The 14,316-nt window shown below is 42.1% G+C and overlaps 1 protein-coding gene across 2 annotated transcripts in view; it reads left to right on the top strand.

Annotated features, from left to right (window-relative positions):
* PTPRB (protein tyrosine phosphatase receptor type B) overlaps window positions 1-14,316 on the top strand; it is a 114,168-nt gene that overhangs the window by 12,344 nt on the left and 87,508 nt on the right. The window lies entirely within an intron of this gene.

Below are 14,316 nucleotides of genomic sequence, written 5' to 3'. Positions count from 1 at the left end.
TGCTTCCCTTGCCTCTGAACAGAATTTAGGAAGGCCTCATGACTTTTCTGGATGCTCTTGGTTATCTCTTTAAAACTCAACACTCCCTCTCAACCCATTAGCAAGGATTATCCAATTCAGGAAGTAACCCAAAGTCTAAATTCAACATAAATCTTAGCTTGTCCTCTCCCTTCACCCCATCCCTTTGGGCTTGACGTAGGGAAAGGGAACCTGTCCCAAACTTCCCACGTCCCACCTAGCTTTTTACCCATCTCTCCTAGTTTGATCATTGTGGTTTCAGACCTGTCTGGGCTTGGAAAGTGGGGAAGGAAAACAGGAAATGAGAGCAGGAGAGCTGGCACTCGAGGTTGCCATCATGAACTGGTGCTGTGCTCTCTCTAAATCTCTAACTCCTAAGCCCTGCCACCCACTGATGCCAGTGAGATTTGCCACTTAGTTTTGAAATTGAATGTCTCTTGGCGGAGCACCTTCTTGTCTCTGCTGAATGTGTCTCAGCCAAAACATCAGTTTGTAAGAGTATCCACGTACATCTGAAAATACATGTGTACATGTAATTTTTTTACACAACTAATACACCAAAAATTAAGTGTATATTTTAAGAATATATAGGATATCTTATATACACATATACCAGTTCAGAAAAGGAAATAAGCACATACTGTACTGATATATATATATATATATATAATACATACATAATATACATAATACATACATAATATATACATACATATATAATACATATATATATATATCATATAATACATTAAGTATGTCAACTAAGAAACAAGCTGAATAAAACTGTAATAAAACATACCTGCCTGCACACTCAAGGATTGTCTTTTAGCAAAAAACATTTTCCCATTTTTTTCCCACATTGGGCCATTGTGAAACAAACACAGAAAGAGCTCCTAGAGGCAGCCAGGCTCTACTGTGATGAATCAAGAACATCCAGAGCTTTGCTGCAGGCACCCTTGCCCTTGTTTCAACCCAGCCCTGTGTTATAGAGCTCAACTGATCCAGCCCCATAAGTGGATTTGCAGTCTCTGGTCTTGGTAAATGCACTGCAGGGGTGTATTTTGGGGTTTTTTTTATTGTTATTGTTTCTTAGTCTTTTTCCTTTTTTTCTTTTAATGTTTATTCATTTTTGAGAGAGAGAGAGAGCACAAGTCAGGGAGGAGCTAAGGGAGAGGGGAGACAGAGGATCTGAAGCAGGCTCCCTGCTGACAGCAGAGACCCGATGTGGGGCTTGAACTCATGAACCTGGGGCTCGAGCTCATGAACCATGAGATCATGACCTGAACTGAAGTTCAGTTGGATGCTTAACTGACTGAGTCACCCAGGCGCCCCCTTGGTCTTTTTCTAAAGCGAAATCCTCCGCAATGTTTGTGAGCTCCCAGATGGGGCACCAGAATGACTACGTATCCAGTAGTCATCAAGTCATGACTCATCCCCTAGTTTTTCCTTGAAGCACAGGCAAAATCTTAACTACGTCTTGGGAAGCTGAAGTTCTAAAAGCTATGCTCCTTCCAAAGGCAGTTTCTAAAACTGCAGTTTCCCATGACTCTAATGCTTTAGTCAAGACATCTCTGCTAGATCATCATTTGATTTAGCATGAGCATTTACCTTATAACAGTCAATTACAAACAGCTGTAGTTAGGTATTTTGAAAGGAAAAGTCACGTGGAAGGTAAAATGCTTGTCCTTTGAAAGTAATTTTGAAAGATACTCTATCTCTATACCTAGATATCATTTGACTTGATTGCTTGGAATTCTGTAAAAGGAAAATCTTGGTGTGTCCACTGGGTTTTTTTGTTTTGTTTTTGGGGGTTTTTTTTTTGTTTTTTGTTTTGTTTTGTTTTGTTTTTTATCAGATAGCAACTGGTCTGTGGTGATTTTGGATTGACAGTACAGTTGGGCTGTGAATTGGGGTGGTATATTATCAGGTGGTGATGGGAAAAATCCGAATGTAAGGATAAGGACCGTATTTATTCAGCTTTGAGTCTCCAGCATCTGAACATAGTGCTCAATATGTTATAGAGTTTTTGTAGAAAGGAAAGGAAAAGAAAGATGTGGAACGGAGTGGAGCAAGATGGAGAGGGGAGGGAAGTGGAACAGCATGAAGTGCAGGGGGGTGGCCTGAAGAGGAATGGTATGAAATGGAGTGAAGTGGAGAAGAGTGGACTGGACTGGAATGAAATGGAATGGAGAGGAGTGGAGTGGAGTAGAGCACAGTGCAGGAAAATAGAATAGGGAAAATGGAATGGAATTCTGGGGAAATGAATCAATTGAAATGGTATGGAAGCGGGTGGAATTGTTGACTACATGGGTAGCAAATGACCCATCTACTGTCCGTGTCCAGATACGATGGTCATGTTGAATAGCCATGCACATTTTTATTGCACATTTCATTTTAGTGTTTTTAAGTTTGCATGTGTCTAGAGTTTAGTATGTTTAATACATAATAATACATATATTGTTTCATTCAGGAGCTAATTTTCAGTTCCTTTTTCTCCCTTCTAATTCCCCCCGTTTCATCTCTTAATCACCCTTCGATTCCCCACCAAAAAAAATTAGAAGAAAGGGGAAGAGGCATTGATGGCCATGCAATTCAATAGCTTTGGAAAATGCTCATCAACTCAAAGAACATTTTTTGAGGACCTAACTAGTGTCAGAACAGAGTGGTTGAGTCTTTGAGATCAAAGCCCTAACTCTGCTTCTTACTAGCCAGTGACCTGGCAAGTTACTTAAATTCTCTAAGCCTCAGTTTCCTCGCCTATAAGAAGGAACTCCCAGCTCTGAGGGCTGCTGCAAGGGTTGGGGGAGACAATACATGCAAAATGCTTACTATAGCACTTGGTCCTTAGCAAGCATTTAGGAAATAATAGCTCTCATTGCTATTTTCCACTGAGACACAAAGATGAATGGCAAAACTGTTGCCCTGAAGGAACTCACCATCTGCTGTGTGGGGTTGAAGGAAATGGAAATATACACAGGCTCTTATGGAATTCAAAAGCAAGGTTCCTAACTGGTGTGAAGGTTTCAGGGAGTGTCTTCCTGTGAAGGGAATATCTAAATTGAGCCTAAAGAAGAATAGGAGTAACCTAATAAGAGGTAGGAGAGTAGGAAAGAGGGAGACAAAGGAACTGGGTTGGGTGGGATGGAGAGTTAGAAAGTGATTTCAATCTTTACCTAAAATTTGCATTTTCTGATATAATTTATTGTCAAGTTAGCTAACATACAGCGTATACAGTGTGTTCTTCGTTTCGAGAGTATGTCCCACGATTTATCGCTTTCATACAACACCCAGTGTTCATCCCAACAAGTGCCCTCCTCAATGCCCATCAGGCATTTTCCTCTTTCCCCCAGTCTCCTCATCAACCCTCAGTTTGTTCTCTGTATTTAAGTGTCTCTTATGATTTGCCTCCCTCTCTGTTTGAAACTATTGATGACGATCTGAAATCCGTGTTTTCAAATGGAATCTTCATCCAAAAATAGTCACTAGTTCCTACTTGTTATTTTAATTAGTGAAACTAATGAAATTATCTGTCATTCCTTTTGTTCCCAGTCACATGTAGCTACTAGGTAGAATTTAGAACACTTGAGCTGAAGTAGAAATCTAGAGAAGAGAGAACAAGAACCAAAATACTAAGATTTTATGCTTGGAAATGCTATGTATGTCATTACTACTAATTAGTGTTTATGCAATGACCACAGGGTTCTAGATCCACAATCAAAGAATGAATTGGGGTTGGAACATGGGGCTGGGAACGGGGGTGGAGATGACCCAAAACATTTCAAAGAGAAAGTGGCTTGTATTTGTGTCTTTCCCTTTCATCACCAGTCTCTGAGTTACAAGGAGTGAAACATGAAGAGACACTGTACAAAGTCTGCAAAGAAAAGAATCTAAGAGACAAAAATAATATCTAAGATTAGTATGCCAGGAACTATGCTAAGCAATTTCATATACTCTGGGAGGTGGGTACTTGTATCTATTTTCCATCACTGTATAACAAACCAAATCTTAATAATTTGTAAAAAAATGACAGTTTTCTATTTCTCGTGATTTTGTTGATTAGTTGGGTGATTCTTCTGCCGGTTTCACCTGCGCTCACTCTTGAAGCTACATTTAGCTTGGAGGGTAAACTGAGCTAGAAGATTGACAAGAGCCTCTCTTTACATGACTAGCAGTCAGGGCTGGCTGCAGGAAGGGGTGACTCGGTTCTTCTCCATCTGGCCTCTCTTCCTCTAGTAAGCTACCCAACTTCTTCACATGATGCTTCAGGGAAGTTTTGTAAGAAGGCAAAGGGCCTCTTGAGGCCTGGGTTCTGAAATCACACAACGTCACTTCTGCCACATTCTATTGATCAGTGCAGTCACAAGCCAGGCCAGCATTGAAGGAAGGGAAAATAGACCTCCTCTTTTGATAGGAAGAGCTGAAAGTCACATTGCAAAGGGCCACACACCTCGGGTGGCAGGAACTTATGGGCATTAAACAGTCTACCATGGTATTTATTATTCTTGCTGCTATTGTTATTATTATTATTACTTTGCATATGCCTAGCTTAGGCTTAAAACTCAAGGATTGGAGGTCAAATGATTAGAAAAGAGCAGAACAAGATGAGCTCACACACCCATACACATACCTCCATACCTTGTCACTTTATTCTCTTACCTAGAGTTCATTTTAGTGAAGATAAATGCCAAGGAGAACATAGTTTGAAATAATTACTAGTAACGCTACTGCAAAATTGTCCTAGTTTCTTTGGGAGGAGAATTTTCCTTACTTTTCTCCTTTCCCCACTTTCCTCAAATCCTTGCCTGTCCATTGTGAGGGGGTCTGTCTTTGGAAGGCTGTAGATTTGGGTCAATACTTGGCTTGAAAACTAACTCTCTCCCTCTCCCTTGCTCTCTCTCCCTCACCCTAGACATGAATTAAATAAACTAACACCAGTCATGTGCCTAGAGTAGGGCTGAAAAATCCTGTGTAGTTACTGTTAGCTGCTGTTGTTATTCCACCATTGATAGTATTTTGTGGCTGTGTGTGTCTTCACAAGGACAAGGCTGGTGAAACAAGAAGCTAGTCTACCATATGAGTTAGGAAATACCTAAACCGGTTGTTCTCAAAGTATGGACCCCAGACTGAGAACTCATTAGAAATGCAACCACTTGTCTACGGCCATACCACCCTGAACGCACCCGATCTCGTCTGATCTCGGAAGTTAAGCAGGGTCGGGCCTGGTTAGTACTTGGATGGGAGAAATGCAACCACTGGGCCCTACCCTAGACCTACTGATTCAGAAACTCTGGTGGGGAGGGCCCAGCAATCTGTGTTTTAACAAGCCCTCCAAGTCACATGGATGCACTTGATGTTCAAGAACCACTGACCTAGGGGACACCTGGGTGGCTCAGTTGGTTGAGTGCCCAATTTCAGCTCAAGCCATTATCTTGCAGTCTGTGAGTTTGAGCCCCACATCTGGCTCACTGCTATCAGCACAGAGCCCACTTTGGATCCTCTGTCCCCTTCTCTCTGCCCTTCCTGACTTGTGCTCTCTCAAAAATAAATAAACATTAAAAACAAAACAAAACAAAACACTGACCTAGAAAAATCTGGTCCCTGACCAATGTCTCCCTCTCAGGCTTCTAGATGCCTTGGTTTCCCAAAATTGATGACACTTTTGTGCCTTGTGGGGTGGGGCAGTGTGCTATAAAAGCTAAATAGTCAGGGAATGGAAATTAATTTATCTAATTACAGCCTCCTGCTATTCCTTCACAGAGCGTACATCCTGTAAGGAATGGCGCCCGGGTGGGTACGTGGAGGCTGGGAAGACAGGGAACTGCTGCAAGACCCGGGTCTTTGTGGTAATTAAAAAAGGATGTTGCCAGGCACACGGTTCCACCATGAGTGACAGGACGTGGTGGTACAACACGGGCTGCGTTCCAGCCCCCGGGCACACCCTCAGCCAGGCATCCCCATATAGATAAAGATACATAAAGATACACTGCGTCTCTGTGCACGGGCACAATTGCAGATGAAGCTGGATGGAGGTGTCAGATGTGTGCCCTGTGTATGCCAGCCATTTGCTATGGGCAAGGTGAGACTGGCAGGACCGGGGGCAGCAGGAAGTAGGTCTGCACACGGGGGGGGGGGGGGGGGGGGGAAGACCCCGGTTGGGGGTTGGGGCACAGGGGGAAGAATCAAATGTGAAGAAGTGGCATCCAAAGGGTGGGCCTTGGACTTCACTTTAGCTTCAAAATCTGACCAGCTTCTGTCTGTTGAGTAGTGGAGGTGCACTCTTTTTTTTTTTTTTTTAACGTTAACAGAGTGCGAGTTGGGGAGGCGCAGAGAGAGAGGGAGATACAGAATCCAAAGCAGGCTCCAGGCTCACAGAGCTGTCAGCACAGAGCCCCGAGTGGGGCCCCAACCCAAGAACCACAAGATCATGACTTAAGCTTAACCCACTGAGCCACCCAGGTGCCCCTGAGCAGTGGACTCTTAAGAGCCGTCCAATCTGGACCCCTTTTCAGCCATGTGACCTTGGTGGAGACGGTGCGGTACAGTGGTAAAAAGTAGGGGTCCCGTGTCTGAGAAACCTGGGTTAAATCTCTGTGGTGGCATCTACTGGTTCCTCAACTCCAGTCATAATTGCTTCCACTTCAAAATAAGGATGACTAAGGGTACTCTGCCTTATAACACAGGGTGAGGATTAAAATCTGAGTAGCCAAAGTGCTTAGTACACTGGCTCCAGGAGATAAGGATTCAATAACTGTAGCAATCAACACCAACTTCTTGCTCCTGCTTCATTATCCCTGCCCTGCCTGCCTCACGGAGTTGTAAGAACCAGATACGCTGACAGTGAAGACGCTTTGAGGGGGATAAGATGTTGGGCATGCATTAAAAAGTGTTCCGGATTGGTGCTGATTCTGCTAAGTAACCATAAATCTTGTCTGGAGGCACACCTCCTTCTTCCCCTCCCCACCCTGCCCCGGCTCGGCTCGGGCCTGGGAGAGGGATCGCGTTTCCTCAGTTCATGAATAGCCATTGTGGTGCCGCTCTGGGTTTAACAGTTCTGTGTTTCCTTCCATTTGGCCTTCAAAGAGATCACAGCCCACTGTGAGCCTCCAAATAAGTAACAAGGCAAAGGCAGAAAATCCCCACTTCCGTACACCTCCATCAAGTCTGGGGCGACCTGACCTCCTTTATTGTGTTACTTACAGCATAGAGGGGACGTGCCCCACTGCCACCACTATTCTGTGGCCAGAACTAAAGATAGGACAACACTCCCCCTTTATTGAGGCAAGCACCCAGAAGGAGGAGTGCAAAGATGTAGCAAAAAAACAAAAACAGAAAACAGAAAACCCTAATCATTCCTCCTGAACAAGGAAGAACTCTTAGATTCTCTAGTGTGCATGGGATAAAATATAAGCAGATTCTGAGGCTGCAAATGGTGCAGAAAGGTCATCCTAGGGAGTAATGTTTTGTGGAAGGGATGTGTTCCTAAAGACCCTAATCTATAATTTGCATCATTCAAGTTTAATTCTGACAAAGAGCTGTCATTTTCTTAGGTTGCCAGCTAAAGTGGATTGTCATGTGCCAACAGCATAATATAGTTTGTATTTACTTGAGGCCCTCCAGCTTTTAAATCTCAATGATTTTTCTTTTCCTTCCATTATGATTTGCATTACTTTCTATTTTGTGTACAAAAAAACAGGACAATGTTCATATTTTGTCACAACATAAATGATGTGCACATAAAAATGCAACCATGAAATACAACATGTGCATTGAAATGGGTTCTTTAACATGCCAGCATTTCTCTGGCACATCGGTTTCCCTGAGCAGGTAAGGGTTGATGCAGTGGGGAAAATGGCAAAGAAAGGGGGAAATGACATCAAAGGAGAAGCAAGGATGTGCTAATTGAGATAGGAAGTCTGTGGCTCTTGCCCTGGCCTTGCAGACCTCAGAATCATCAGGGGAGATTTTAAAAGATACAGATTCTGAAATTCTGCCTCAGCCCTAGTGAATCAGCATTTACTACTAAAGTAGGACCACAGCACCGAAAGTGTAAAAATCTCCCCATTGATTATAAATTGCGATTAGGTTTGCAATCCCTTGGAGAATAATTGAATAATCAGCTCATTAGAACAGACATTGAATGAAAGAGAGGGGGAAAAGTTCGGCTGGAACCATGTAACCGAATCTAATCACATGGAAATATCTGACAAATGCGAACAGAGAACAATACAATAGAAATAACTGACCTAAGGCCTCATGGGTGGCTCAGTCAGTTAACCGTCCATCTTTGGCTCAGGTCATGACCTCGTATTTTGTGAGTTCAAGCCCCATGTCGGCCTCTCTGCTGTCAGCGCAGAGCCCAGGTCAGATCCTACATCCGCCTCTCTCTGCCCCTCCCCTGCTCTCTCTCTCTCTTCCTCTCTCTCTCAAAAATAACGAAACATTGAAATGGAGAAAATAACTGGCCTGTATCATTCAAAAAGGTCAGTGTCATAAGGATTATTTGAAAAGGCTGAGGAACTGTTTCAGATTAAAGAAGATTAAGACACTTGACAACATGCTAAAAAGGACGTTATTGAGGCAATGAACAACAATGAAATATGGAGTGTAGATGAAAGGATTGTAACAACATTTGAATTTTCTGAATTTGATAACTATACTGAGATTATACCACCAACTCTGAAATGGTTCAGGTAAGAACAGTATATACGGAGAGAAAGAAGACAATACAGTAAATGTGGCAGAATGTTAAAATAAAAAAACAAACAGAATTCGTGGGTCTGGGTAAAGATATATGGAAGCATTCTGTGGAATTCTTACAATGTATAAGTCTGAAATAAAAATAAATAAATAAAATAAATATATAAAATATATAATAATATATAATATATATAATAAAATATATTATAATATAATATAATATAATATAATATAATATAATATAATATAATATATAAAATATATAAAATAAAATAAAAATAAATAAAAAGTAGTTTGCTTAAGGGCTTTTAGAGGGTAGGGGCACCTGGGTGGCTCAGTTGGTTAATCATCTGACTCTTGGTTTCAGTTCAGGTCATGATCTTCCAGGTGGTGAGTTCAAGCCCCACTTTGGGGGTCCGCACTGACGGCACGGAACCTGCTTAGGATTCTCTGTTTCCCTCTCTCTCTTTGCCCCTCCCTGATCGCTCTCTATGTCTCTTAAATAAAAGAGGCAGGGGGAGGGTTTAGAGGGCAGAATCCAAGGATGCTACTGAGTTAGGGATAGACCAGAGGCTCCGACGAACTAAAACCTGTCTGTCGTGTTCAAGGACCGGGGCAGAGAAGGTGGGAGCTGAGGAAGAGAAGAGCAAACACAGAAATGATGATGTGAACAACAGAGAAATGATGATGAATTTGCAAGAAAGAACAGTAAAACCAAGAGTCGGAACTGGTGGATGAGTCACTTGATAATTTTGAAGATAAGATATCAAAAGCTCTGCAAGAGATGAAGTCCTTTAATTCTCTGTAACTTTCCCCAGTTACATATTGTTTGCACCCGCTTACTCTCCACACCGCTGAAAGGAGGCACCTCTTTTTCTTCAAAGCTCTTCTGTTTTGGATTTCTTTTTTCTTTTTCTTTTTTTAATGTTTATTTTTTGAGAGAGAGACAGAGACAGAGTGCGAGTGGGGGAGGGGCAGAGAGAGACAGGGAGACACAGAATCCAAAGCAGGCTTCAGGCTCTCAGCTGTCAGCAGAGGCCCCACGCAGGGCTCGAACTCACGAACCTGAGCTCAGATCATGACCTGAGCTGAAGTCGGATGCTCAGCTGACTGAGCCACCCAGGCGCCCCTGTTTTGGATTCCTAATAGATCTGGACCAATAAGTACACCCCATGTGCAATAGCTTTACTAGGTGCTTGCCCTTTATCTGTGTGTCCGGGAACATTTGTGTTTGCTCCCCCTTCTGCAAGGCTGTTGTACGTCCAGCCCAGAACAACACAACTGTGGAGAGAATATCAAAAAGAGTGTCCTCTGCTAAGAGTTTTGACCCTGGTGGTCCTGATTATTTGAGAAGCAGTAGATGTTCCATGAAGTGGTCAGGGTCTGTCCATTTGGAACAGGGGCTGATTGGACACTAGTTTATCCTAAGGCTTAGGTGCTAGGTATTCTTGGATTCTGTGATGCTAAAGGTTCCAGGGTGGCATTGGAGCAGCTGAAGAATGACATTTGGTTTCAGATTTACAATTAGTCCTGCCCTTGTTTAGTGGTAGGGGTATAAATGTTTCCTCTGTCAGTATAAAGTAGCATTAAGTCCCCACAACCTGGGGATGTGGCTTAGCTAATGGAGATACATGACTCTTCCCTTCACAAGGCTTATAATCTAGCCAACAGGTTTTTCATTACATTTTGAAAAACATGATAAGACCCTTTGATCTTCCACTTCGATCACTGTTTGCCCCAACCTCCAGGGGGCTCTAGCGTGCCTGGCATCTGCTTCATCCAGCAGAGAAAGGAGAGCTGTGGGGAAGAGGCAGGCAGAATGGGGGCCCAGCAAGCCTCCATCTTTTAATTTTTTTAAAGAAAAATCAAAATCCAGTGGGGTTTTTTTTACACATAAAATCAATTTTTCTCAACATTATCCACATAGTCCCATTTCTAAAAAACAATGTTAAGATCACAGACCCAGGAGGCCTTCATACCTTGACTCCTCGCATTTGTGAGCAGACACGTTTCCGAGGGTGGGAGGGAGTGAAAAGCAGGACTGAAGATGGAGAGGAAGCACTGGAGATTGGAAAGGTGATTCGTTTATAGTCACATCATTTTAAGTCATCCGTCTGTGTATGGTTACAAAGCTGGGGCAAAAGCTATGCAAAGTCCTTTTCCACCAGACTTAAGAAAAAAAATTTAAAAAAAAAACAAAAACCTAGGGGAGGAGAAGAGGGTGAAAACTGTTGTAGAAAAAGGTATCAGGAAACCTTAGAGATGTGTCTGAGGGAGACGGTGAAGCCTGGTGCACTCCCACCCCTCCCTTCCAGGACTTAAAAAAATGTTGGCATGACCGCCAGCCAGAGCAGTGTTAAATGTCTTTTGTGCTCATCTACTGAAGGGCTTCTCTTGGGTACAAGATGGAAAGGCGTGATAATGTATTATCATTCGGATGTTCTCAGACATTCTCATCCACGGACTTTGTCATGCTCTAGCATCACTGGGTGCTGGGCATCCATGATGTATTGGTATTTATAATATACTATTATTACTACTAATAATCATAGTATCTAACATTTGTTGAGCCCTTTATTCAAGGACCATGCTATACATACAACATGCACCGTCTCATTTAATCCTTGCAACCTCTCTTCCCCAAATGCCTTTATTATTTCCATTTTCCTGGACACCTATGACCTAGGAAGGTTATGATTCAGGAAGCTAGAAAGATTCCTTGAAATATAAGTCTCCCTAAATGGTACCTCTAAACACAAAAGAGGATAGTCATGGTCCTTTAAAAAAAAAAAAAAAGCAGCAGCAACCGCTTATCACAATTACCTTACCTTAAATTTTAACGCATCTCTTTAAATGTATGACACCTGCTAGTGAAAACTGTTTTCATTTCTGTCATAATTTACTACTGAGTCAGCTTAAATGAAAACTTAGAAAGGATTCACCATCTTAGAATCGTTTTTAGGCCTGATTGCTAGGCCTTCTTCTTTTTAACCATATCTGGGGGTACACACATGAGAGTGGCATAACAAAAGTACTTCCTTGGAGGGATGCCTGGGTGGCTCAGTCTGTTAAGCATCGGACTTTGGCTCAGGTCATGATCTCGAGGTTCTTGGGTTCGAGCCCCACCTCGGGCTCTGTGCTGACAGTTCGGAGCCTGGAGCCTGCTTTAGATTCTGTGTCTCCCTCTCTCTCTGCCCCTCCCCCAGTCATGCTCTGTCTCTCCCTCTCAAAAATAAATAAATATAAAAAAAAATTATTTCCTTGGAGGAAAAAGAGCAGAATTGACCCATCATCTAATACTTATTAAGTTTGCTGCATGTTGGTTCTTTTTCCTTTTAGCATCCACATTTTATTTTTATTGAGAAGTTATAAATATCGAATTTGTTCTAAATATACATAGTAGAATATAGATTTTATATAATATATAAGTATGCATATATTATATAAAATATACTGTTATATATTATATCACCAATTTACTTATTTGACACATTCTAAAATAGTTCAAGACTTTCTAAATCACTTACATAGCTTCTTGTAACCAAAGAGCTCAGAATTTAAATTTATAAGAGAAAGAACAATAAGATATTATTAACTCTCTTTAATACAAATGGTATCTGCTGCAGGATTTAATTAAGATTATTGGGCTCCACCATGGCATTTTGATCCCTCAGCTTGTGATAAGGCCTAGACTCTACATTTCTAGCAAGTTCTCAGAAGATGCCATGCTGCACCTGAGAACCATCATACTGAAGAATAGGAATTCCTCCCCTCTCTCCTTTCCTCCTTTTATCTTCCCTCTCACCTCTTTCTGTTCAAAATCAATCTTTTATCCCTTTGCCCTTTTTTTCTCTTTTCTTGTCCTCCCTTCTTTCCAAGATATTTGAGGCATCCAACAAGAACATGTTTAGAAGCACTTGCTTAGAGTACTTATTCACGTGGCAGTATTTACTGAACAGCTACAAAGATTCCTTCCTTCCTTCCTTCATCCATTCATTCAATAAATATTTGTTGAAACTTTTAACCAAGCAAGAAGAACAAGACAGACAAAGACTCTGCCCAAAGGGAATTCTCCATATGCCTGGGAAAGGCAGGCAGTCACAAGCATTATATTATAACAAGTGTCCTCAATGTGCTGAATTAAACAAATGGATTGATGACAGGAATAATTATAAAAGGACACTTTTTCCTTGGGTGGTCAGAAAGGGTCTGGCCCTATCGTAGGGGTGTGTTTAAAGCTGAGACCTAAAGGTTGAGGGGAAGATAACCAAGCAGAGAATCTAGGAAGGAGTGGTCCAAGGAGATGAAAAAGCAGGCATAAGGCCCGACAAAGTCAGCTCTGTGTCAGGTACACAGTAGGTGCTCAGTCAATATTTACCGAGTCAGTGAGTAAATGCATTATCAGACCAAGGACGCTGGAGCATAGAAGGCAAGCAGAAGAGATGCCAGGTCATGAACGGAGTTTTAGGTCATAAGTGAGGAGTCTGGATTAACCAGTAACTTTACCAGTCTGCTCCCCCCTCCTCTCAGCCCCCCAACCTTTCCCACACCCAGCTCAAACCCTGATCTGAAGTAGCAGTTCTCAAGGTGTGGCCCCTGGGCCCCTGAAGTCCACTTGTGTCGTTCAACATTTGTGTTCATAAGCTGACAAGAGCCATGCTTTCATCCATGAATTCATAATTTATGAATATGTAAATTATGATTGCTAAGACAATTTGTTTAAAAGGCTACTGTCTGTCCACTCGCGTCTCATCAGAAGCATCCCCTCCCTTCCCACGTAGTCTGGGAAATGTTTCCAAGTGGCAAAGAGAAGACGTTGTCCCCTGAGAAGTTATGGAGTGGCTGGTCCCAAATTCCTGGAATGCAGTAACCTCTAAAGCATATGCAGGATAAATAGGCTTAAAAGAAGTTGAGGAACTCCAAACAAAGATGAGAACAAAGAAGAAGAATGAGTCAATTTATTTATACTTTGCACAGTAGTTTCAAATAAACTCCTCATAGAAAAAACGACATCTGGCAACTTTCCCCAGTCCCACACCGCCTTGAATCCATTACAATTCTCTCTAGTTTCTCTTATTAATGTAAGTGTTTTTTAAGAAGAAAAATGTAATCAGTAAAAGCCTGAGTTTAAAGTTTTCCTTGTTGTTTCATACCATATTAGTCCTTATGGGCTATTTAAGAACCACTAATTTTGGGGGGGAACTCTGCTGTAAGCCTTAAGATTCTCCAAGAAAAAGACCTAGGAGTCACATAACTTTGGAAAAGAAATGCCCTGACTACTGGTCCTTTCCTTAGTGCATTGCTAATGGTTCTTCATATACACTGATAGTAAAATAGATAAGTGATCACACATGACTCTAAATACACGTGCCTGTCTTTGGTAGATCAAAAATAAAAGAATCTTACTGGGGCACCTGGATGGCTCAGGTGGTTAGGCGTCCACCTCTCAATTTCAGCAGGTAATGACCTCACGATTCGTAAATTTTAGCTCCACATCGGGTTCTGTGCTGACAGTGCGGAGGCTGTTTGGGATTCTCTCTCTCCCTCTCTCTGACCCTCCCCTGCTTGTGCTCACATGCTCTCTCTTCTCAAAATAAATAC

This window comes from Panthera tigris, chromosome B4, assembly GCF_018350195.1.
Source record: "Panthera tigris isolate Pti1 chromosome B4, P.tigris_Pti1_mat1.1, whole genome shotgun sequence".
Taxonomy (NCBI): Eukaryota; Metazoa; Chordata; class Mammalia; order Carnivora; family Felidae; genus Panthera; species Panthera tigris.
Note: the sequence above shows the minus strand (reverse complement) of the source record. Positions and strands in the feature narration are given on the sequence as shown.